A 23,883-nucleotide genomic window follows, 5' to 3' on the forward strand; every position below is an offset into this window, starting at 1 on the left:
AAAAACTGAATCTTCAGATTCTTTCTTCTGTGGTATTTATAAAAATGTACCCAGAGTTACTCAGACTCCTCCCAAGTAAGGGAGTGGATGGAGGTGTGGAGATCTTTACCCAAACTGCCGACCCCACTACTCAAACCCTGGACAGGAGGATGATAATGGATGGATGGATGTGTGACCAAGCTTTTTTGTCCTATTGATCTGTTTCTCCTTTTCCTTTGACTCATCACTCTAATTCTAAATAGTTGTCGTGTAAGATTTTCATTGTTTCTCTTCAAGCATTTTACTCTAGAGCTTACAGTCTTTCAACTATCCTAACTTCTCAACTGTTTCCACAACTGATGTAATGAATGATAACAATAATAATACTAGTTCATTTTAAAGGGGACAGTGCATATGACAAAGAGAAAAACCAAACACATGAGTAAACATGGTGAAAAAAAAGTCAGAATTAGTCAAAGGCTAGTTTTCATCATCATCATGAAATTTATGGAGAGAAATTAGACTCAGTCGGATTTGTGCGTGCGTAATACTTGATTTGTGCGTAAATTAGGATTTGTGTATGCATATTCTTGCTTTGTGCGCTTGTAAATTAGGATTTGTGCATAAATTTGGATTTGTGCGTGATTTGTTACTCACATAATACGTTTTGTGTATAAGTTAAAAAAATATAAAATGAAAAAAATACAAAATGCAATTTACGTATGCACAAATTAAGATTACAACAGCTTGAAACTACTTACACACACACATCTTTGAAAAACACGCACGAATCCCTTGTTACGCACACACGAAGCCTAAGTTACGCACGGATCTACCGTGAGACTGTTTTCACGTCTCACAAATTCGTCCGTAAATGCTGCGTTTAAATACCAGTGGAATGCTCGGTCATTAGAATCTTCCTATCAGCCTTCCCTTCTAAACGTATCCAGACAATGAATCAATCAATACATGAAGACTGAGTCTAATTTCTCTCCATAGAAAGTTGACACGCCCACTTTTAGGTAAAATTAAAAATCATGAAAGAAACATCTAGACTACTTAAGTTGAACCATAGATGTAGCTCAGGCCATTAGAAAATACAGTTAAGACTGTATAAGTTATAAAAACTTTTGGAATAATCAGAAATAAAGGTGATTACCCCAATCATAAAAAATGTTTTTGTGTTCTTTATGTAGACTAAATTGGCTGTGAATCTGTTTTTTATAAATGAATTAAAATGAACAGATCAATTGTTAATAGATCCAATCTGAGCCTGAGAACCCCCCCCCCCCCCCCCCCCCCCCCCCGCTGGGGGCCTGAGGACCTCTGTTGCCCTTTTGACTGATAGTAGATGGGTAATGGATGAAAGATAAAAACAAAAGTTTCTATCCCGATCAATTCAAACACAGTTAGATGAGAATGCTGAGAGTTAGTAGCTTCTCTGACTACATTCATGCACTCACTGTGAATTCCTTCATTTTTCTCCTCATTTGTCGTTAGCTCTTGCTATCTTTTTTCCATCATTACTTTGTTTGAGCCCCATGTTTCCAACAGACGCTGTCAATCAGACGTTGAGAGCACGTTGCAAGCCTCACTTTGGCTGACAGCTTTATAAATCGACTCCATCATTAATGAAGGTAAATGTCTCTATGGGCTCATCCACCATCAGCACATCAGCTCATGCAGAAGACAGCATAACAGACGGAGGCTGGCCTGCAGATGAAAAGATCTTACAATAAAAACACTAAATGTGAGTCTCGGACAACTGTCCATTAAATTTAATCAAAAAGGACCAGAACACATGATTAGATTAGGTTGAATTGCTTAGTCTTTTGGTTTTTCAACTGGAAAAACTGCAAGCATTCAGGTAAACAGAGACATTCCTGATATAAAAAATAAACTGAAAAGATTGTAGATATGCACCAGGGATCCAAAATACACAGAAAACCACAAGTGCAAAACTGGAAATGACCACAATTGAAGAGAGAAAGAGACCTTAATAAATAGAAAACTCATTCTTCTTCCTGTAAAGTGTTGGAGAATGTGTTTTTTTTCCATGACACACAGCTCTTTTCTGACCTGTTATCATCTTAAGTAATTATTATTATTAATTATTAATTTCTCCTGCATGATCTATTTTCATGCAGTTGGTGTTTCAGTGAACTAAAAGGGACGCCATCAATACTACTAAATCTCAGTCCCCGATTGATGTTCAACCTGGTTTAACTTTCAACATGGGTTCAGTAACTGCACAATTTTTACATAGAGCCTAAAAACAGTCGAAGAAACCTGCTTAGCTTCGCATAAACATGAGAATGAACATGAGAATCAGAAATGGCTCCCTGAAGTGTCAGTGTGAACGTAGCTTGAAGCTCTCCATGACTCTCCTGGATTTTCATCTTCCTTTCTTCAGTCACCCTTTTTCTTCGGAGACACTTCATAAGTATCTAACCCTTTAACACAGGAGCTATTGTCAGAAAACACCTAAATAACACACACTCTTGGACATTCCGTAAATCCTTGACTGTTTACCTAAACACTGTGAAACGGTTGATTCTGTGCGATATGTGTGCAATGCAACACAATACGAACGTAAAGTTCATTCCAAAGCCACTTTTGTCTGTCAGAATCAGCCGATTGACGTTGATTGCATAAGCACTTTACGTTGGTTTTTGTGCGCTTCAGAATCTGCAGGAATTCAGGAAAGTCAACAGGAGTTAAAGCCCAGTTGTAAAGGATTAATGAACTGTTTAGATAGAGTCAACTTCTAGGTGATTTTTCAACGAATATTTGAATTCCACATAGTTTAATTGGATCATTTTAGAGAAAAGCTCTGCTCAACATTTCCACCCATATCGTTCTTTTTTGCACCAATGCAGTGTTACCCCCTTATTTACAGGGGTCAGGGACCAGAGGCACCCGCGAATATGGAGAGCCACCCCCTACCTCGTGGCTAAAGAATGTCTGTCATTGATCCTTACTCATCAAAAACCCTTCTGAAACATTTCTGATGCTTTGTAAAACATCCATTAAAGAACATTGGAATATTGCTCAACATAAAAATGATTTTATTTAGAGCAATAGACTGTACCAAAGCATACTTCATAACTCACATTAGGAGTGTCACTCGTCACTCTGTGCCTTAAAACCAGCAGCCTTGCTTCCTCCTTCATTGGTTAAGTGAAAGAGGGCATCTCCTTCCAAAAGAGGCCAGTTTCATCCACATTAAACACCTGCTCCGGATGATAATTATTCTCCGTGATTATCTTCTTCAGCATTTCAGGATATTTTCCAGCCACTTCGGAGTCAGCTGATGTCATTTCTCTGTGCAGGGGCACAAACTTTGGCTATAGCGATTCAGGAACTGGTGGAAATAGCTGTGAAATATTCCTTTGGAGCCAGGAAGGAAGCCGCCGGGCCGGCACGCTCTTCATCTCCGCTCCCCTCCTCCCCTGCAGCACCTCCTTCGGACGCAGAAGTCTCATACAAGCATCTTGAGTTTTTGTGATGAGCTGAAGGAGTCACATGACCAAATAAAAATACCTAAATACGTGAAACCGCAAATAGTGAAACACAAATATGTGGGGGAACACTATTTATGTATTTTTTATTTTATTTATATGTATTCTTTTATGAATGTTGGGTGATCATTTTGTTTGTTTTTATTCCTTCTTGTATATCTTTGTTCAAAGATTTATCTTTGAATGAAATGTTTTTGTTCCCCTTTGCTACCAGCATGCTGGTGTCAAATAGAGGTGACCAAACTGTTTGCATGTTTACTTTGTGAAGATGTTGCTGCATCATGGTACAGTCCAGTTCTTCCTGTCATGGAGAAATATGTACATTTGTCAAAGACATTTCTGCAGCTTTTGGCTGCTTTCGTCAATTATCTTTCCATGTGCGCATAAGCATTGTTCTGATAGTACCCCCTGTTTGTTTTTGTTTTCTATTGCCATTTGTTGCTGTTTAGTTTATGGAAATGAGGCAAATTTCCTTGCAGATAAATGAGAGATATGCAGCTCAGTTTCCAAGTGTTCAGCATGCCCTTCAGATTTTGTGCTGTAATAATGATCGTTTGGTTAATGCTGCGCCCCTGTGCTCTATACAAAATAAGGACTGTCACTCACGTGGAGCTGAAAACAGAACAGAAATGATGTCAAAGTTAATGATGCTGCCCTGAAATTTGTGAGTTCATTCTTTTTTGAGTTAAACTGCACACTGGCTCTTCAGTTCAGATTTGACACACCTGTGAGAGCAGGAAAACTCCAGCAGACACACAACCTGGAGGATGGTAAAATCCCGAAAGACAGTTTTGAATATATTTTGCTTGAAAAGAAAATCTAATGTTAATTTTGAAAAAAGGGAAAGTGAAACTACCCCTCAATCTCTTTTTTTTAAGCTCTGACTCCAAGAAACTGAAAAGGTTCATGTTATTTACAGAGCTAGAGGCCATCTTAACAAAGTTCAGTCCAATTAATGGCCTACAATGCAGAGTGAAAATCTGTGTGTGAAAGCGAAGGAACCAAAAACCACAGGTTAGTTACCACTTCATTTTGAAATCAAACATCCAAGGAACTCCTTGAAAGCCCCAAAACGGTGTTGGAGGGTGGACTTGAATCTGAGGTAATGACAGAAATCAACTGACTTGAAAACTTCAAACCACTTTTTATGTTTGCCGATAAATATCATGTAACAAAGGTTATCCGTCGTGCAAAAACATAGAAATAAAAAAAACAAGCTATGGAACAAAAAGTTCAAGGTTTGACAAAACAATCAAGAAAAAATTAACATATACTAGTTTCTCTAAAAACAATATTCATATTCCTATTCTTTTATTTTTAATTAGTTTTAGCAGACAACATTAAGTGGCACAAACAACTATAAATCGGTGTAATGCTGCATTTGAACTACATAAGTTGTGGATCAGGTGCAACACAAATGAAATAAACCTTTTCTGTTGTAAAACCAATAAACAGCAGTTTGTGTTCTCTAATGAAAATGAAGGACACAATTTTTTTATTGTCTTTAAAAGACTTGTTGTGCTTTTAGACCCAAATGCAGGACACCAGCCTGATAAGAAATCCCTAATTTGTTAAATGAGGTGGACTAAACTAAACCTGAAACATGCTGTGACTAAAGGATAAATACTGAAGGATCTGGCTGGGAATAACAGAAGAGCATGCTTTTATAAAAACACTAAGGGTGATCACCTGGCATGAAAGTGCAGAGCAAAGCAGAGAAAACTGAAACGTGGTGTAAACATCAAAACACAGAAACTAAACAGACAAGTAACATAGTAGTAGAACCTTGTTAAATATTTTTAATATTGTCAGTTGTTCTGTTCTTTATTGTTTTTGGTTTTGTTGTTCTTGTGAGTTTCAGTTTTTGATATCTTAATTTCATTGTCAGGCAAGATACATAAGATAAAGCAATTATGAATATGTTATGGTTAGAATTATGTTAATCAGATATGAATTGCATTATTGAACAAATTAATGGACTCTTTTGTTTTCTAATGATGAGAGGTGAGGCACTACCTTACTTGGCTCCCTTGACTGCATGTCCCTGCTAAAAGCACTCAGTGGACAATTTGACACACCTGTGTAACTGCTCACTAGCAAAAAAATTACTCAGACAATCACACGGCAGCATCTCAATGCATTTAGAATTATAGACGTGGTCCGGACGATCAGCTGCTGTTCAAACCGAGCATCAGAATGGAGAAAAAAAGAGATAGCATTGTTGTTGGTACCTAACTGCTGATCTACTGGGATTTTCACCCAAAAACATCTCATATGGTTTACAGAGAATGGTCCAGAAAAAGAGAAAATATCCAGTGAGCAGCAGTTCTGTGGGTGGAAATGCCTCGTTGATGTCAGAGGAGAATGGCCAGACTGCCTCCAGCTGATAGAAAGGGAACAGGAACTCAAAGAACCACTGGTTCCAACCAAGGTCTGCAGAAGAGCATCTCTGAACGCAAAACATGTTCAACCTTGATGCAGATGGGCAACAGCAGCAGAGGACCACACCTGTCAGCTAAGAACAGATAACTGAGGCTACAATTCACAGGCTCACCAAAACTGGTAAAAAGATGATTGGAAAAATGTTGTCTGGTCTGATGAGTCTCCATTTCTGCTGCAACATTCGGATGATGGAGTTAGAATTTGGCACCAACAACATGTAAGCTTGGATCCATCCTGCCTTGAATCAACGGTTCAGGTGGTGGTGATGTCATGGTATGGGGGATATTTTCTTAGCACACTTTGGGCTTCTCAGTACCAATTGAGCATTGTTTCAACGCCACAATCTACTTGAGTATTGTTGCTGACCATGTCCATCCCTATATGACCACGGTGTACCGTCTTCTAATGGCTACTTCAAGCAGGATGAGGCGCCATGTCAGACTCTCCAGTGTTCATCTGCGCTGGTTGTGTCACTTCTCACAGTTCTATCAGTCATTTGGCTGAGTGCTAACTGTGACTTCTGGATGTCTAACTTTGTTGTTGTTTAATCTGCTTTTTAGATTTGAGATAAGTGTCTCAAAACCACCTTAAAACGTCTGCTCTTCCTAACCTTGTATTTGTTTTCCTCATATACACAGGAGTACAATCAGTGATTTAAAATGAAAGCACTGTTCATTTGTTCATAATAGCTTAGCTTTATCATAACTCTGGGTGCAAATTAACTCCACAGAAATTATTCTTAAAGTGAAAGTAGATAGAGAGCATAAATTGTTGTTTAAATTAAGTTTTATGTTCATTTTTGTGCTCATTATTTCTCTGAGGTTGATAGAGTAAGTAAGTAAGAGCAGCTCTTTAAATTAAAGGAAAGAAAATAAATCAGGAGCTAAAAAAAGATGCTGCTGTTGTTTTGAACAATGACCACGACTGCAGGCTTTTTATAGAACCTCTGCTCTGCTGGAACAGGTCTGTTCTTGGAGATAAACTACGGTCAAGCAGAGAGGTCACATGATTACAACACACACAAACACATTCACAGACAGGTGCCCGCTCGCAGGCACATGCACGCACCCACACTTATGCAAAATCACACTTAAAAAACGAACACACAACTGTATGTGCACACACGTTCTCACACACTGATGCACAAACAGACACAAACATGCATGCGCAAATACTCTATAACCCCCACAGGTAGGCACGCACATGCACGTACCTGGGAGTATGTGCATGCACACGCACAGACCTTCCCCTAGGGGGGCGTTCTGCGTCTGTCCAGCAGGTGGGGGTGGTGCTCTGTGATAGAGTCCCTCTCTAGCTTCTCAGTGATTGACCGTCCTGCCATCCAGGAGCAAACACAACACACACACACTCCTCTGCACATACTCACTGCCCCCCACCCATCCACACACACACACACACACACAAGGACTCTTCTAGTCTGACTCACCAAACTGTAGCGTACAGCAGCAGCTTTGGGAATATCCTTATTTCCTGTTTATTATCATTTTCAGAGGCGACCTCCGTTGCGCGTTGTCTGTCTGCGGCGCAGGTCTCCATGGTAATAATCACAGTATGTGAGCTTGTTACGGCTGACGGTAAACATAACTCTCACTGGGAGGCTGACTGTTTCAGCCTAATGAACAGAAGGAACCAGCTGTCAGACTCCATCCAGACCTCATCCACAAACTGTAACATTTGGAGGAAGTGCAGCTGACCACTGGGGGGGCTTGAAATAAACTACATGATACATACGATCCCGGGGGAAAGCATAGAATAAGTGAGTATGAGAGAGCCTTCCCCTGCTGGAAGCTGTGGGATGTAATGTATCTGGGCTGCAGACCTACAGTGTGGGCTGCACTCAAACACTTCATTTCTTCTCTCAACAAAACCAGGATTTTCTTTCACCCACACCCTTCGTCTTTGTGCCAGATATCCAAAAGCTTTTGAGTGACAGTCACCATTTCCTATTAAATCCCTGGAATCCTCTCAGCTGTCATTGAAAAAGCCCGGCAGCTCTCTGGAGAGGCAAACGAAAGACAAAGTGGGACGAAGGGGACAAACATGAAAGAGGAGGCAGCCCTACAGATTCCACTTTGATTCTTCCCAATAAGCAGCTGATGTAATAAGATATAAAAACAGTGCTGCTAATGAGGCGAGGAGACAAAGGCGAGGAGACGGATGGGGATGTGGGGAATGAGCGGCACATCTCAGGGTTCCTGTATGACTGACATTACTCCAGAATCCTAATCTCATCTGCAGAATTATTATTCCATACAGTGTTCTCGGCTAAATCTTATCCTCTTCTCGGCGTACTTTATACTTCTTTCTCATATTCTCTTCCTGAATTCTGTGTCTCTCCACCAACAGACCGAATGTAGGCTCTTATTAGACAACACAGGCTGCGGAGATATTAATGAAAGATTCTGCAGAACTGTGTTCTGCTGCTCTCAGCCGCTGCAAAAGCAGATCACAGCAGCAACACGGGAGCAAAGACAATATGACAGCAATATTCAAGGATTAGATTATCAAGAGCAAACAAACAAACAACAAAGATGGAATGCAAATTCTCAAAATTCAGCAAGTTAGGGAAAAAATAATGAAGGATGGTTCTGATAAAAAAAAAAAAAACATGTGAATACATGCTTCCAGAAACGACTGGAACATTCAAATTCCTACAGAAAGCCTGGTCTAATCAGCTGCGCCAAGAAGACCTAGCTAGAAAAACTGACTGGAGAAGGAAACTTGAAAGTTATTGCTGTTTACTCAGACATTGCTGCCTCCTTCTGAAGACCCATAAATGACCCGAGCGGCATCAGCGACACGCAGGAACCGGCACGCTCCTTTAACGCGCGAATCCAAGCTGAGCAGCACAGCAGACTCCTGCAAAGGTCAGTGGCTGACCCCCATTCCACTTCCTCACACTCTGCTGGGAGTCATTCACTTTCTCCACCAGATTATTAACAGAAGGAATAAAAGCTTTATATTTTGCTAAATATTTAAATGGATGTAAAGTCTGACAATTCTATAGTAAAAATATACAAGCTTCTAAAAACCTCCTGAAAAATAATCAACAGCAAACATATAGTTTCAATGTATGATTAAAAAATGATTGTTCTGATTATGTTTTTTAAGTTTTAAATCACACCTGAGTGAAGGTATGTAGGTCTCAGATAAATTGTGCTTGAGGTAAAAAAAAAAAAAACACACAGAGAAAGGAAGCACTGGCCCACTTTGCTCTGTGCATTAAAATCCATCAATTCGTTGAAATAAGGAAAGCATCCATTGTTTCTACTTGAAAAAACGTTGTAATTTTCTGTACCAGCACAACATGTGACCTTTCTTTTCTGGTCACTGTTTTGCAGTATATTGCTGATAAATATCCTGTAGAGGGCGCTGTCATGCACTGGTGTTGGATCCTATCAAAGTGTTAAACTGCTTTAGCTTCACTTGTCTGCAGTAGGTCAGCTCTACCTGAATTAATGTCTTTGTGTTAGCAAAAAAACAGAAGACGAGCTGAAAGACACACCCAGCCACCAAAAGGAATCATAGTAGATGTGGAGGAGAGTTTCTGTGTGTTATGAAGAACACGGCAGTGCTTTGTGGAGAGTCACCTTGGAAAGCTGTTTTCTTTTTATTTCCTTCAAAGGTACCCAAACCCTCCAAGAATCACTTCTGTCTTGTGTCAAAACCAATGACTGAATGAGACCTGGACAGAGGAGCCACTCTCAAAAGCCTATAGACTTCTATGAGCAATAAAAAGTTACTATATTACTCAATCATTATGTTACCATTATTGCTCTGCTACCTTTTTTTAAAGACCCAGTCTGATCATCTTTTGATCTATTATAATAGTGTTTTCAGTGGTCTTTTAATAATGATTTTGCTGTTTTTAGCCCAAATTGAAAAAACTGTGTTGTTTTTTAGGACATAGTCTGCAGAGCGGCAGGAGTTCTTTGGATATCTAAGTTGTACCTCTGAGTTAATAGCAGAGTTGGCACGGATTAAGCCCCATTTCCCATCATCCATCTGTTTATGAGCTCTCTCGCTAGTTTACAGCTCCTCACAATCGCATTTACCGGAGCAACAAAAATGGTGAGCGATATCAGAGCTATCCACGTCTAGTTTAGATCCAGATTCCAGCTCAGACGAGGAAGACGTTCATGGATCTATTTGTCTGTAAGTGGATGATCGGAATGGAGCTGAGCAGGTAACTTTTGACCCACCTATTGTAGCGCCTACATCACTAGTACAAGCTTTTTCAAACCAAATTTTTCTTGTCTTTTCCTGATTCACAACAATCTGAATAAAAATATAATCAGAAATTCAATTTAAATCTTAATTTTCTTTATATATGTCCTCCATCATCAGAAACATGTCAAAAGACCAAAAACACAAATTTCACTGGAGTGTGTCTTTATCATGTTCTTGCTAATCCTGAGTTGCTTTTTAATATTTTTTTTGTTATGTTGTGCAAGTTATTAAATTCAAAACAATTCAAGATTTGTTTATTTGTCATTGTCTTAAAACAACAAAATTGTGTTTGGAGCATTTACAATTACCCTCATTATTTTATTATTCAAGTTCTAAATTGTCCAATCAGAAGCCTAAATGAAAGTATGTGACCTCGTTGAATGTTCAAAATGTTTGATTGACAGATTCTTCCAACAAGCTCACTCCTGAATGGTGAGAGTGGTTGCCATGGAAGCGATGACTCAGACCAATCACTGATTACTAATGATCTCTGGTCCTAACACAGTGGTGTCCGTATCACGAAAAAATAGAGGATCAATGGGATTTTCCATGAGTGACTTCCTAGTTACTCATTCCGGTTCATTCCAGTAATTGTGTCCTGCTCTGTGGTGAGGTCAGCTGGTTTTCTGATTATTATTTTATTTTTTTTCGCTTTTCTTTTTTGAGTTGTGTTTTTGTATGTCATTTGGATCTATTTGCCGTCTGTTTTAACTATGTTTTTTTTTTTTTGTTTTTTTTTAAGCTAGTGAATTCTATTCTGTACACATTTCTTTTTGTTTTTCTCTGGGGTTTTAGTCAACCATGGAGGTTAAGATCTGGACCACGGACCAAATGAAAATGCTTGGATGGCTTAGAATGTTGCAGAATGAGAAGGGAGCACTGGGCCTGATCCTCGCTCATTGATGAGTCCTCAGAGACGACTCCTTCAAGAAAACCAAAAGAATAATAAGGAAACAATAAATGTTGTTCTCTATTCTCTGGATGATGAGACAAGGATGGTCAAACTCTGTTGTCTTTATGTGCTCTTCCATATTTACAGTCAGCATGAACTTGATTCACTTCCGTGTCTGCATGCCTGTCTCCTCTTGTGAGTTAAATGACACAAAACCACACTGAATGTTTCAAAGAGTTTCTCATTCATCCCCCCTGAATCTCCACATGAAAAATGGAATAGGATTTGTTTCCTGCAAAGAAGGAGCTGTCCTGATCCTGACTCTCACTTTGATTGGCTTCTATAACACAAATGTAGATGCAGAGTTGTGCAGTTTTCTGGCTGAACAGAAACGGCCGTGCCGCCCCGCCTGAACATCCAAAAAACACAATTTTGCAGAACCATTTTACTTCCCTTCTTTCAATTTATTCGTCCATGTTTAATCTGGAAGCTCATTAACATTCTCCTTATCTAACCTTTACCTACTGTTCACCAGGAGGAGAAAGCAAAGGATGGCCTTCCAGCGAGGGGGAGGAGGGCAAATAATCCATAATTTACAATAACATTTGTTAATAATGAAGGGAATTGAAGCGTTTGGAGAACTCCAGAGCAATTACCCCGAAGCAGACTATAAGGGCTCCCTCCGAAGTTCAGCAGCTTTATTAGGAGCAGCAGCGTGGAGCGGTGGCAGAGGGGGACTGGTGTGGGGGGGGGGTGGGGGGGGGTCGAGATTAACCCACAGAGGGTTACAGAGCCTCGGGTGGGAGAGTTTTGTCACAAATCAACTGCTGATGGTTGTTTTTAGGATCTTTGAAGAATTTATGATCAGAAATGACAAATGATAGTCGGGTTTTTTATGGAGAGCTTTACTGTATTTCATTTTTTTTCTCATTCTATTTTAGTAATTCTGCTCAAACTAAATGCTTATATTGTAAACAAATATTTAAACTAAAGTTTGACATGGAATCAAGGTGACTGTTTGAGTTTCTTCAACATTTACAAAAACAAACCAAACAACCGTCATGAGCGTTGCTGCTCCTGGACCTCAGGCTCTGGTCCAGTTCTCTCAGTAAAGTCTCATTGACCTTTTGCCCTTTCAGCTCTCTGTTGTGGTAGCAGCCCTCAACACGCTCAAAACAACATTAAGAAGGAAGTGAAGTTCCACCCGGAATGGACAGCCTCATCTGACACTATCCCATAAAAAGATTGAAAAAAGCAACTCCTGCTGAAGATGATTTGTAAGGTTTTTTTTGTTTGTTTGTTTGTTTTTTCACCAACAAAAACTATGATAAAAAATAATTATTGACTATAAGTTTTTAAAAATGTAGGAAAAATAATCACAAAATAAAATTAAAACTACGAGGATTTTATTTTTACTTTTGGCCAAAGGAAAAAAAAAGTTAATAATGTGAAAGTCAGGAATAGATAAGTAACATTTTAATCAGCATCAGTATAATTCAGAAAAAAAACAAATGTTTTCCCCCTGCCATCACAGAGGTGCAGCAGTCTTTTTCTGCTGTCATGATACTTCCTGCTCTGGAAAGAAAACGGATGCTCAGCTTCTAGGAGACACTTAACTTTATTGATATAGGAAGTACAAACCTGACAAATGTGGACAAACCTCTGGAGAAATCTGGACAGCCCCAACCCACAAAATATTTGAAACTAATGAAAGAACATTATCAGGATGGAGACAGGAGCTGGACCTAATGACAGCACCTTTATCTTTCCTGCTTACTCATTTTGCAAAGTAGTGGTTAGTAATGTTGCTCTTGTGAGATATTAACTTCATTAAACCTACCTTTGTGAAATGTAGGTGCTGTGTACGAGTATTTTTCATTTATTTGATCATTTTCTTCTTTTTAAATGTAACATGTTGTTACCTTTTCAATAAAATACAGACATCTATAAGTCACACAGCCTTGAGTAAAAAAAAAAACCTGCAGTTCTGCAGCCTGTTTTTAAACTAGAATTGCACCAGGAAGAGTTTGGAAGTTGAGGGAGGTGTTTTGAACAAGTTCTTGTGTTTTACTTATTTTTTGATGATAGTGAATATTTATAGCAAATATTACGATAAAAATAGCTTTTCTCAGTATTTCTTCATTCAAATCATCGTGAATCAGGAGCAGACAAAAAATGACGATGGAAAAAGCCTCTAGCAGTGTCAAGTCCACAAACTCCGTGTTCCGCTCAATTCCGACGCATCCACTTGAAGACAAATAAATCCACATCAATCTTTGTTTTCCTCACCTGGGCTGGAATCTGGACCTAAACTGTACTGCTGGATAGCTCTGAAACTGCTCACCATTCATGTTGCACCAGTTACGTTAGGTTTGGGTTGTGAGGGCTGTAAACTAGAAGGAGGTGAATTTCTAATACAGTCCTGCCGCTCTGCAGAAATGTATCCTAGAAAACAGGTTTTTAGATTTAAGGATCTAAGTTAAATAACCACCTGCCGCGCTTTTACAACAGATCAGAAGATGATTGGAATAGAACTTTAACATTTGAGAAATATTCAATTAGAACTATATTTTTTGTTTCTGTATTTTATACTCAACTTAGACAGAAGTGTTTGCTTTGAAACATAAAGGATAAAGGAAGACAACACAGTCTAGACTAAACGTTGTGATGAAGGGGACCAAACAGATGATTACATTGACGTTTGGACATGAAGTCTCTAATATTGATGGCCAATCAACTCAAATTTAAAATCTCCTGCTTTTAAATTGGAGACAATATATTGATTCAATTATTTGCTTTGTGTGCCTCTGTGCCATGATCGCCCCAGGTTTCAGTTACTATTCATTTATAGCTGTTTCAGTGACCTGTCCCCCTGTGAGTTTATGAATGTGTCTTTTGTCAATGACATCCTATTGTTGTGCAGGATTTTTGTTTCATCTTGAGCTATTTTAGTTCCTGTCCCTCAAATTCTGTTCATGACAACCACTGAGGATTTCAGGGACAGTAAATGATCATAAAAACACCAAATGTGCTGCTTGTGTCACAACATCCTCATCTAGGCAAGGCAAGGCAAGTTTATTTGTATAGCACAATTCGTACACAAAGTAATTCAAGGTGCTTCACAAAACAGAAAAATGCATTAAAATCACAATACATCATAGAAATAATCAACATAAAATTTACTTTAAAAGAAAAGGAGAAAAAAAAAAAAAAAAAAAAAAAGATTTAAAAAGAAAGGAAGGAAAGAAAGGTGCAGATAGGACCTTTCAGTCATATACACGGCTAAACAGAAATGTTTTAAGTCTAGATTTGAACATGAACACAGAAGAGGCTTGTCTTACGACTTCAGGGAGGCTGTTCCAGATTTTAGCTGCAGAATATTGAAACGCTGATTCCCCTTGTTTAGTTCTGACTCTGGGTATCAATAGGAGGCTGGTCCCTGAGGTCCTCAGAGTATGAGATGGTTCATATGGCACTAACATGTCAGAGATGTACTTTGGTGCGTGGCCATGGAGAGACTTGTACACAAGCAGAGCTGCTTTGAAGTCTATTCTTTGAGGTACAGGGAGCCAGTGCAAAGACCTGAGCACAGGACTAATGTGATCATACTTCCTGGTTCTGGTCAGGACTCGAGCAGCAGCATTCTGGATGTACTGAAGCTGTTTTACAGCTCGTTTGGAGAGGCCGGTGAGCAGGCCGTTACAGTAGTCTAACTTACTGGAGACAAATGCATGAATAAGTATCTCCAGGTCTGGCTTTGACACTATATTTTTGATTTTGGCAATGTTTTTCAGATGGTAAAATGCCGCTGATGTTACTGACTTGATATGGCTGTTAAAGTTCAGGTCAGAGTCCATGATTACCCCTAGATTTCTGACTTGATTTGAGGGTTTTAGAGACAGAGAATGAAGGTAGCTGCTGACACTTTCTCTTTGTTTCTGTGGGCCAAAAACAATAACTTCGGTCTTGTCTGAGTTTAGCTGGAGAAAGTTGTTCTGCATCCACGCGCTGATCTGTTGGAGGCAGTGGTTGAGAGAATCCACCGGCCCATATTCACCTGTTGTCAGTGACACATAGATCTGAGTATCATCTGCATAGTTGTGATAAGATATGTTATTACTGCGTATTAACTGCCCCAGTGGCAGCATGTAGAGGTTGAACAGAAGGGGTCCCAGGATCGATCCCTGGGGCACACCACAAGTCAAGCCCATGTAGTCTGAGACACAACTCCCAATTTCAACAAAATATTTCCTGTCTTCTAGATAAGACTTGAGCCAACTTAGGGCAGATCCAGAGATGCCAACCCAGTCTTGGAGTCTGTGCAAAAGGATCCCATGATCAACAGTATCAAAGGCAGCGCTCAGGTCTAGCAGGATTAAGACAGAGACTTTTCCATCATCAGTGTTCAGGCGGATGTCATTGGTTACCTTGATAAGAGCAGTTTCTGTGCTATGATGGGGTCTAAAACCTGACTGGAAAACATCAAACGAATTGTTTAATAAGAGAAAGTCAGTGAGCTGTTGGTAGACAACTTTTTCAAGGACTTTTCCTAAAAATGGCAGATTAGAGATAGGTCTGTAATTATTTAGTACAGTGGGATCAAGACCGCTCTTTTTCAGGAGGGGTTTAATGACTGCAGTTTTTAAGGCCTCTGGAAATATTCCAGATTGAAGAGACATGTTAACTATTTGAGTAATTGATGGCAACACACTGTTCAAGACAGACTTTAGAAATCTAGTGGGTAACACATCAAGGCAGCATGTAGATGAGCTCAGACGGGTGATGGTCTCTTGGACAGTTTGGTCAGTGACAGGTATAAAGTGAGTCAGCTTAGAGTGAGTAGGTGGCCGTTCGATAGTTATATGTGTTGTGGAGTTGATGGCTTTTTTAATGCCCTGAACCTTGTCATTGAAAAATACAGCAAACTCATTACATTTAGGTGTACAAACCAGTTCTATTGGTAGCTGGGTTGGAGGGTTAGTTAATCTGTTAACTGTTGTGAACAGGATACGAGAGTTGCTGCTGCAACTTCCAATTATTTCAGAGAAGTACCTTTCCCTTGTTCTGCATAAGATCTGGTTATAAGCGTACAACTCCGCCTTATATATTCCATAATGAACCTGGAGTTTTGACTTGCGCCACTTTCGCTCGGCTCTGCGGCACTGTTGTTTCTGTGCCCTGACTAGATCATCATTCCTCCAGGGAGCTTTCTGTCTATGTTTTCTCAATTGAACTTTCATAGGGGCAATGGCATCCAGAACATTCAAGATGCTAGAAGTAACAGAATTCAGCATTTCATCAACATTGGCACCAGAGACGTTTTCAGGGTTTATCATTTCTACAAACTGTGCCCTAGTGCTCTCATTTATTTGTCTACCATATATCTACCATATAGGCTCTGATGAAAATATTCAAGGTTATATTTTTGAAGAGAAATAAGTCTGTAATATCCTGTGACGCATATTTTACCAGTTAAAGGTCATTACATAAATATTTTCTTTCCCTCTGACTAGCAGGAAAATCCTTTTTGACAAGGATGACGTCTGGATCTTAAGTTTGTTAAAATGGCCTGATGTGAGCAGACAGGTAAGTAAAGAGTGAAGGCTTGTTGGGTTAATTAGACAGCCAGACTGTTGGTGTCGTGGATCTAAGTGAACCTTTAGGTCAGGCTGCTGTGAAGTCAACAGAAATCTGACATGTTAAAAAAGTTCTGCAGCTGAATTTGACAGACAATCAGGGAACAGGAAGACAGAGGTCAGGGAGGAAGTCCCGCCCTCCACTGGCCTCGCTCTGCTTTCAATGACAGCAGTGAAACAGGAACTCTTCTTTGTTTGGAGTAATCAGTAGAGCATGATTGGTTTATTTGGGTTTCTTCACGGCGATCCATGCAGTGACAGAGCTTTACTCAGTTACTGCAGCGTCTGTGTGACTTACACGTCTCCCCCCACTTTGTATGAATGACGGGAGGTTTGGAGCTTGCCAAGGCTGTTGGGAACCCTTGCTGCCTTCAGCTCAGTGTGAGTCAGGGGTCAAGAACTCCCTAACAGTCCAGGTGCTTAGCCTATCTGACAGAAAATTGGCTGATCTAGAATTCTTCAGGTGAAAACATATGTTTGCCCCCTTTTTTTCCATGAGACCACTATGTGCCCTCCTGCCTGCCTTCATAAGTCTAAGAAAGACTGGCAGGTTCTCCTGAAAAGACACTTGGCTGCCGAGTCCGGGCCAAAACTGAGCGCCGGTTCACTTTTCATACCTGTGAGAGCTTCTGATTTCCTGATGACAGAAAATGTGTTCAAAGCGGCAGTCTGTGCGCTTACAGCCTGATCGTTTCCCTGCTGAACTGGAGCACATCACTCAGCTGCATCAGCACTGCAGAATATTCTGCTTACATGAGGCCAAAGGGCTTTGCTACTACTTGAAAAGGAAAGGTTGGAAATGAACATTGTTTCCGTGCCTCGGTCCCAGCCGGATGGCTCAGGATGCAGCGTCATTTGAATGCAAACCCTGGAGATGGAAAGAAGGGCATAGGAGGCGGGGGTTGTATGTGTCTGTGTGTGTGGGATGCAATGGAGGAAGGGGAAAAAAAAGCATCAAATGGGGAGGGGAGGGAAACAAATGTGAGAGCTTTCGTGCATGAAATTAAAAGATACCTCCAAAATAGCCCTGCTTGTGATGCTCTATGGCGAGCCCTCCTGGAAGTCTCTGCATCTCACTTTCTGTTTGTCTGCGGGGAAGGCAGATGTGAGACGGAGTAACCTTTAAGGAACGTCCAAATCGATAAAACTCTCTAGTTCCCAGATCTCAGCTCTGTTGTTGCCTGCAGCTAAAGGCTTTTGTTGGGAACATGGGATATGGGATATTTGCTCTGCCACTTGTTTTTCTTTGAACTTGCCGATGTTGTTGGGGAGGAAAACCTTTGCTCGGACTGCCCTCCTCCCAGTGCTCTTGTTTTCGGTTTGTACTCTCTGAGCAGAGCACCTGTAGCAGGTGAAAATACAAGACCCAGCCCAAGGCTGTAACCGATGGACCACATCAAAACAGACCTGTAGAAGAGGATTTTCCTCGCAGAGTCCAACACGTATTGATTTCTCTCCGTTTTAAACACTATTTTTTAAACCTCTTTCTGAAGCTTTTAACAGCCTAAATGTCTGAAGGGTTTTTATCTTATGCTCTTTTTTATTTGTGCCATTAGACAGAAAATGAAGCACAAGAGGGGGAGGCATGCTCTGCAACAAAAGTTCCACAGATTTCCTCCAGAGTCTTAAACCCTGAAGCTGCAGGAAGCTCCACATTTGATTTGGATTCGATGGATTTGAAGCGAAAAGCTGCAGCAGGAAACTAAAAGATGTCCTGATTTCAAGAAAGCACTTTAATAAAGAAGCTGCCAGATGTTTAAGTGAAAGAGGAGTATTTTATTAATATTTAAAAACTGATGGATTGTATTTTTTTAAATATTCCATTTCTATATTTTAATCCTTCAAAGTTTGAAAATAAGAAAGTTTGACACGCTCCAAGTTGATTAAATATTCAGAATCTCTTCATGAAGATCAAAGCCTGGAAATGCTTTTCACAGAGTCGCTCAGTTTTCGTTGGCACGAATAACACTTTTAGCAGGAAACTTTGAAGCTTCCAAATACAGAACACACACGTGGTCACCTTTGGTTGGGTCTTGTGTGTCATGAGCTTGGGGCTGTGTTGCAGTTAAAGACCCAGATAAAGACAAATTGAACAGTTACTCCACAAAAAGACAATTGAAGACCCTTTAAGGTGAGTTGTTAAGGATATTAAAATAAGAAAGAATAAAAAAATGAATCCAGACATGAATGCAGGAACAAGGATGAGTGGAGGTGTCATCTTAAAGGAAAAGAAATGTAAGTGTTAAAACTAAAATCCAGTCGTAACAAACTGGCGAGCACAATAACAACTAAAACTTTTTTTTCTTAATAAAGCCAAGTCAAAACAATAGTCAAAGATTTAGGAGACTTGTAGACCAGCCCTCAATAATCAGCTTTCTCTGCAGTTCTCTTCAAGACCAATGAAAAATGAGGACTGCACTGCTGCTCCATTCAAACACACGCTTAAACTAAAGGGCAGAGCTTTTTTTTCTGAGCACCAAAGTTTAACACACAGCCCTGACAATGACATAAAATCTGAATATGAATGTCGTTTCTGAAACAGGGTGAGCTCACAAGCTTTGTGCTTCTGTAAATAATTGAAAAGGAATTGAAAAGAAAAGAGCGTCCCCCTCTTTTATGAATCTATAAGGATGGGAGCACAGCTGTGACATTAAAGAGAGAAAATATTTTAAAATCTGTTTCATTTCATTCAAGTTAAGACCTGAATGTCCCGCTGACAAGCGACCCGGACACGCATCAAAATGACGTCTGATCGGTTTGGACTGTTGGTGTCAGATCAGAGCTGCTGGTCAAATGGCTCAAACCTCTTCCAGTGGAAGTTTGGTTTCAAATCAATGAAAAGATCAATCCAAGTTCAGTCTTTCCTCGTCTCCTCATTGTGTGAAGCTTAAACATGTGGGGACATTTCTGCACAGACGCTAGAATGTTTGCTGCCTTCCTGCAGGCTTGGAAAAGAAAATGTTCCTCCTCATTTAATGCTTTGATGCTGACACTTTGCACAGTAAATATATGAAATTAGAAGAAAAAAGGATGTTGTCGGTATCCTGCTGCCGCTTTAATTAGCCTTCACAGAACTTCTTTTTTTTTTTTTTGCTTTAAAGAGACCAATTAAGCATTTTCTTTTTAGAACACCAAGAGTGTTTGTAATTACTGGTCAGGGAGGCTGACATTAAACACACCTGTGATGCTCCACAGGTTCATCTAAAACCAGGACAAGCAGCTCTATCAGCTTAAACTACACATGGAAAAGTTCAACTAAAAATTATGGAACAACAACAATGGAAACATCTCAAACCCCACATGTGAGAGTCATTCCTCAAAGATGGTTTTAGAATCATAAAAGCTCCAGAATTCATGAACTCAGCACGAGACGTCCAGGTCTCTTCAGGGACAAACAGCAGTATCTCATCGACTGTTTGATCTTCTGGTAAATAATCAAAACAGTAATTACACTCTTGTTTTTTTGAGTAGTGAGAAGAGAAAGCATGGATGTCTGTGCTGCAGGGGGATCCCAGCCCATGTGTCAGGGTGACAAGGCTCCAACGTCAATCTTCAAACGGAGCTGCTCCCAGTGGAAGTTCCAGGCAGAAGGGATCAAGCCGATCGATGGCTGTGGAGAGATATGAAGCATGGGCTCACCTCCGATGATAAATCTATCGAGGTGGGTGATATGAGGTATGCACACGCTGCACCTGATGTATATGAGTGTGCAGGCTTGATGCCCAGGCCAAAAGATTGATTAAATGGCTTTTTGCCCGCGTGTGTGTTTATGGTCCATTGTAAGCTGCCGCACTCACACACATACAAATACAGCCTCTTGTCATTTTGACTGAAGGCTTTGGTTAGTTGGGCTGAAATCAAATCTCTTATAAACTGAAACCATCTTTAACTCCTGGAGCCTCTCCTTGGTCCTTCTGCTACTCTTCTTCTGTTCTCTTTGTTGAAGATCAGTGATGACTCCTCAGGACGCCCACTGGGAGCTTTTGTCTGGACAGCATTTTCATTTTCTTCTAAGGACATATTATAAGCCTGCCATTGACTCCTCGCCGAGAAATAAAACTTCACTTTTTTAGGCTTTCTTTATCCCTTGTGCTATCCTAGGCACTTTACACTGAACTCATGACCTTCCTGTCACAGTGTGGGTACTTTACTACACGGCCACTGAGTAGATTGACCGGTAAATCGAGAGCTTTGCTCAATTCCTTTTTAACAAGAATTGGTCAATTCAATAGCTTCATTACTAAAATTGCTGCACATTTCTGCCTGTCATGCTCCAGCCTTCTAAGATAATTAGTGAAGGCCTTTTCACTTGAAGAAGACAAACCCCTTTTATGTGTTTGAAAACCATGGCCTTTGACCTAGAGATGCTGGCTCTCATTCCAGCTGCTTCACACTCAACTGGGAACTACCCAGGTACACACTGAAGGTTCTGGTTTTATGAAACCAACAGAACAACATCATTTGCTAAAAGCAAGAAATGAAATTGTGGAGTCTCCAAAGCACCTAGGGATTATGTCCATAAAGCTTAGGAGCAGAACCAATAACAAAGGGTTTCCCCATCAAAGGTGGCTTGTATTAGATCTTTGGTTTTAACTTTGTTAAGCATTTTGTGAGTTGCTCTTTGTGAATACAGATTTGGTCACCCACTTAAAGAATCTAACATAACCATAAACAGGTTGGAGTTACAGTACAGACCAAGCGTCTGGACACATCTTCTCATTCAAAGAGATTTCTTCATTTTAATGACTATGAAAATTGTAGTTTCATACTGAAGGCATCAAAACTATGAATTAACACATGGAATTATATACATAACAAAAAAGTGTGAACCAACTGAAAATATGTCATATTCTAGGATTTTCAAAGTGACCACCTTTTGCTTTTTGATTACTGCTTTGCACACTCTTGGCATTCTCTTGATGAGCTTCCAGAGGTAGTCACCTGAAATGGTCTTCCAACAGTCTTGAAGGAGTTCCCAGAATGCTTAGCTCTTGTTGGCCCTTTTGCCTTCACTCTGCGGTCCAGGTCACCCCAAACCATCTGGATTGGGTTCAGGTCTGGTGACTGTGGAGGCCAGGTCATCTGGTGCAGCCCCCCATCACTGTCCTTCTTGGTCAAATACCCCTTACACAGCCTGGAGGTGTGTTTGGGGTCATTGTCCTGTTGAATAATAAATGATGGTCCAACTAAACGCAAACCGGATGGAAGAGCATGACGCTGCAAGATGATGTGGTAGCCATGCTGGTTCAGTATGCCTTCAATTTTGAATAAATCCCCAACAGTGTCACCTGCGTCGCACAAAGACACAGTGGTTGGAACAAAAAATCTCCAATTTGAAATCTCCAATCTGATTTTCTAATCAGACGAAAGCACAGATTTTCCATTGGTCTAATGCCCATTCCTAGTGTTTTTTTTTTGTTGCCTTTTTTTTAGCAGATATTCTACCATGAAGGCTTGATTCACAAAGTCTCCATGTAACAGTTGTTGTAGAGATGTGTCTGCTGCTAGAACTCTGTGTGCCATTGACCTGCTCTCTAATCTGAGCTGCTATTAACCTGCCATTTCTGAGGCTGGTCACTCGGATGAACTTATCCTTCGCAGCAGAGGTGACTCTTGGTCTTCCTTTCTTGGGGGGGGTCCGCATGTTAGCCAGTTTCTTTGTAGCACTTGATGGTTTTTGTGACTGCACTTGGGGACACTTTCAAAGTTTTTCTAATTTTTCGGACCGACTGACCTTCATTTCTTAGCTGCTTTTTCTTGCCATAATACAAATTCTAACAGTCTATTCAGTACGACTATCAGCACACCTGCGAAGTGAAAAACATTTCAGGTGACTACCTCTTGAAGCTCATCAAGAGAATGCCAAGAGTGTGCAAAGCAGTAATCAAATCAAAAGGTGGCTACTATCAAGTACCTATAATATGACATATTTTCAGTTGTTTCACACTTTTTTGTTATCTATATAATTCCACATGTGTTAATTCACAGTTTTGATGCCTTCAGTGTGAATCTACAATTTTCATAGTCATTAAAATGAAGAAAACTCTTTGAATGAGAAGGTGTGTCCAAACTTTTGGTCTGTACTGTAATTCAATACAATTCCATTTTATTTATCTAGCCCAATTTTACAACAATAGCCATCTTAATGGGCTTCGTACCGGTAATTGTATAATGAATATGAAGTCATAGAACTCAATAGTTAATGGATAAACAAAACAGACCGCGCTTACCTGGGCAGCTCTGCCCTTGGACCCTCTTTCTCGGTAAGGAAAAACTCCTAGATAAATCGGATTCTGGTAAACAAAGAAGAGTGTGAGACGAGCCAGAGGCAGGGTCCAAGGCCAAGTGTAGGAGCAGGAGCAGAGAAGAGTCAGAGGCAATGCACGTGGTCAGGTACAGGAGCACAGGTAATGCAGGGAATATAGTCCCAACACTTGCTCTGGTTGTACAGAAAACCCTTTGATGGGGTCCCCTAACCACATATTTCTAGACCACTTCCTAAAGAACAATGCAAGGGACAAAGTGAAACACTTTACTAAAATCCTCAAAATACATGTTTTTTTAGATGAGCACACTTCCATGAACCCTTGACCACTCTAAGTTGCAAAGCTGACATGCTGGTCTGCACTGTAGACAGTATCTGCAGAGATATGCTTCACACTCCTAAGGTACCACATTTCTTTACCTTCCTTCTCTGCAGAGCTTCTGTTTGGGCATAAGTCAAACTATTCAGACCTGTCACAGACTTGAGGACACAGGGATGCACCCTCTCATTCACAACTAAGCTGGACTATGAGCAAATCCACAGGCTCTCCTCACGGGCAACTCCAGAGTGGAAGAAAGTCCAATCTCTCTAAAAGACCTAGGTTACAGAGCTAAAACTGTGCCTGGAGACAAGGCCAACTATATCTAACAAGCCCTGCTCCGCCTCTAGCCTAATCCCATTCTCTTCCTCACTCAGTAAAGTGACATTTCATGTCTTGATGGTTTAGATTCCATTTCCGTGGATCGGGCCATTGAAGGCACATGCCTTTTACTGCCACACAAATTTCATGGCACAAGTGCCCTGTGGTCCTTCCTGAATAGTAGTTTGTTGTCATATGCACAGCTTACAATGACATACTAAATGTCGGGCTGCTGGTGGTAAGCCTACACAAAAGCA

This window comes from Oryzias latipes, chromosome 10 (assembly GCF_002234675.1).
Source record: "Oryzias latipes chromosome 10, ASM223467v1".
Lineage (NCBI taxonomy): Eukaryota > Metazoa > Chordata > Actinopteri > Beloniformes > Adrianichthyidae > Oryzias > Oryzias latipes.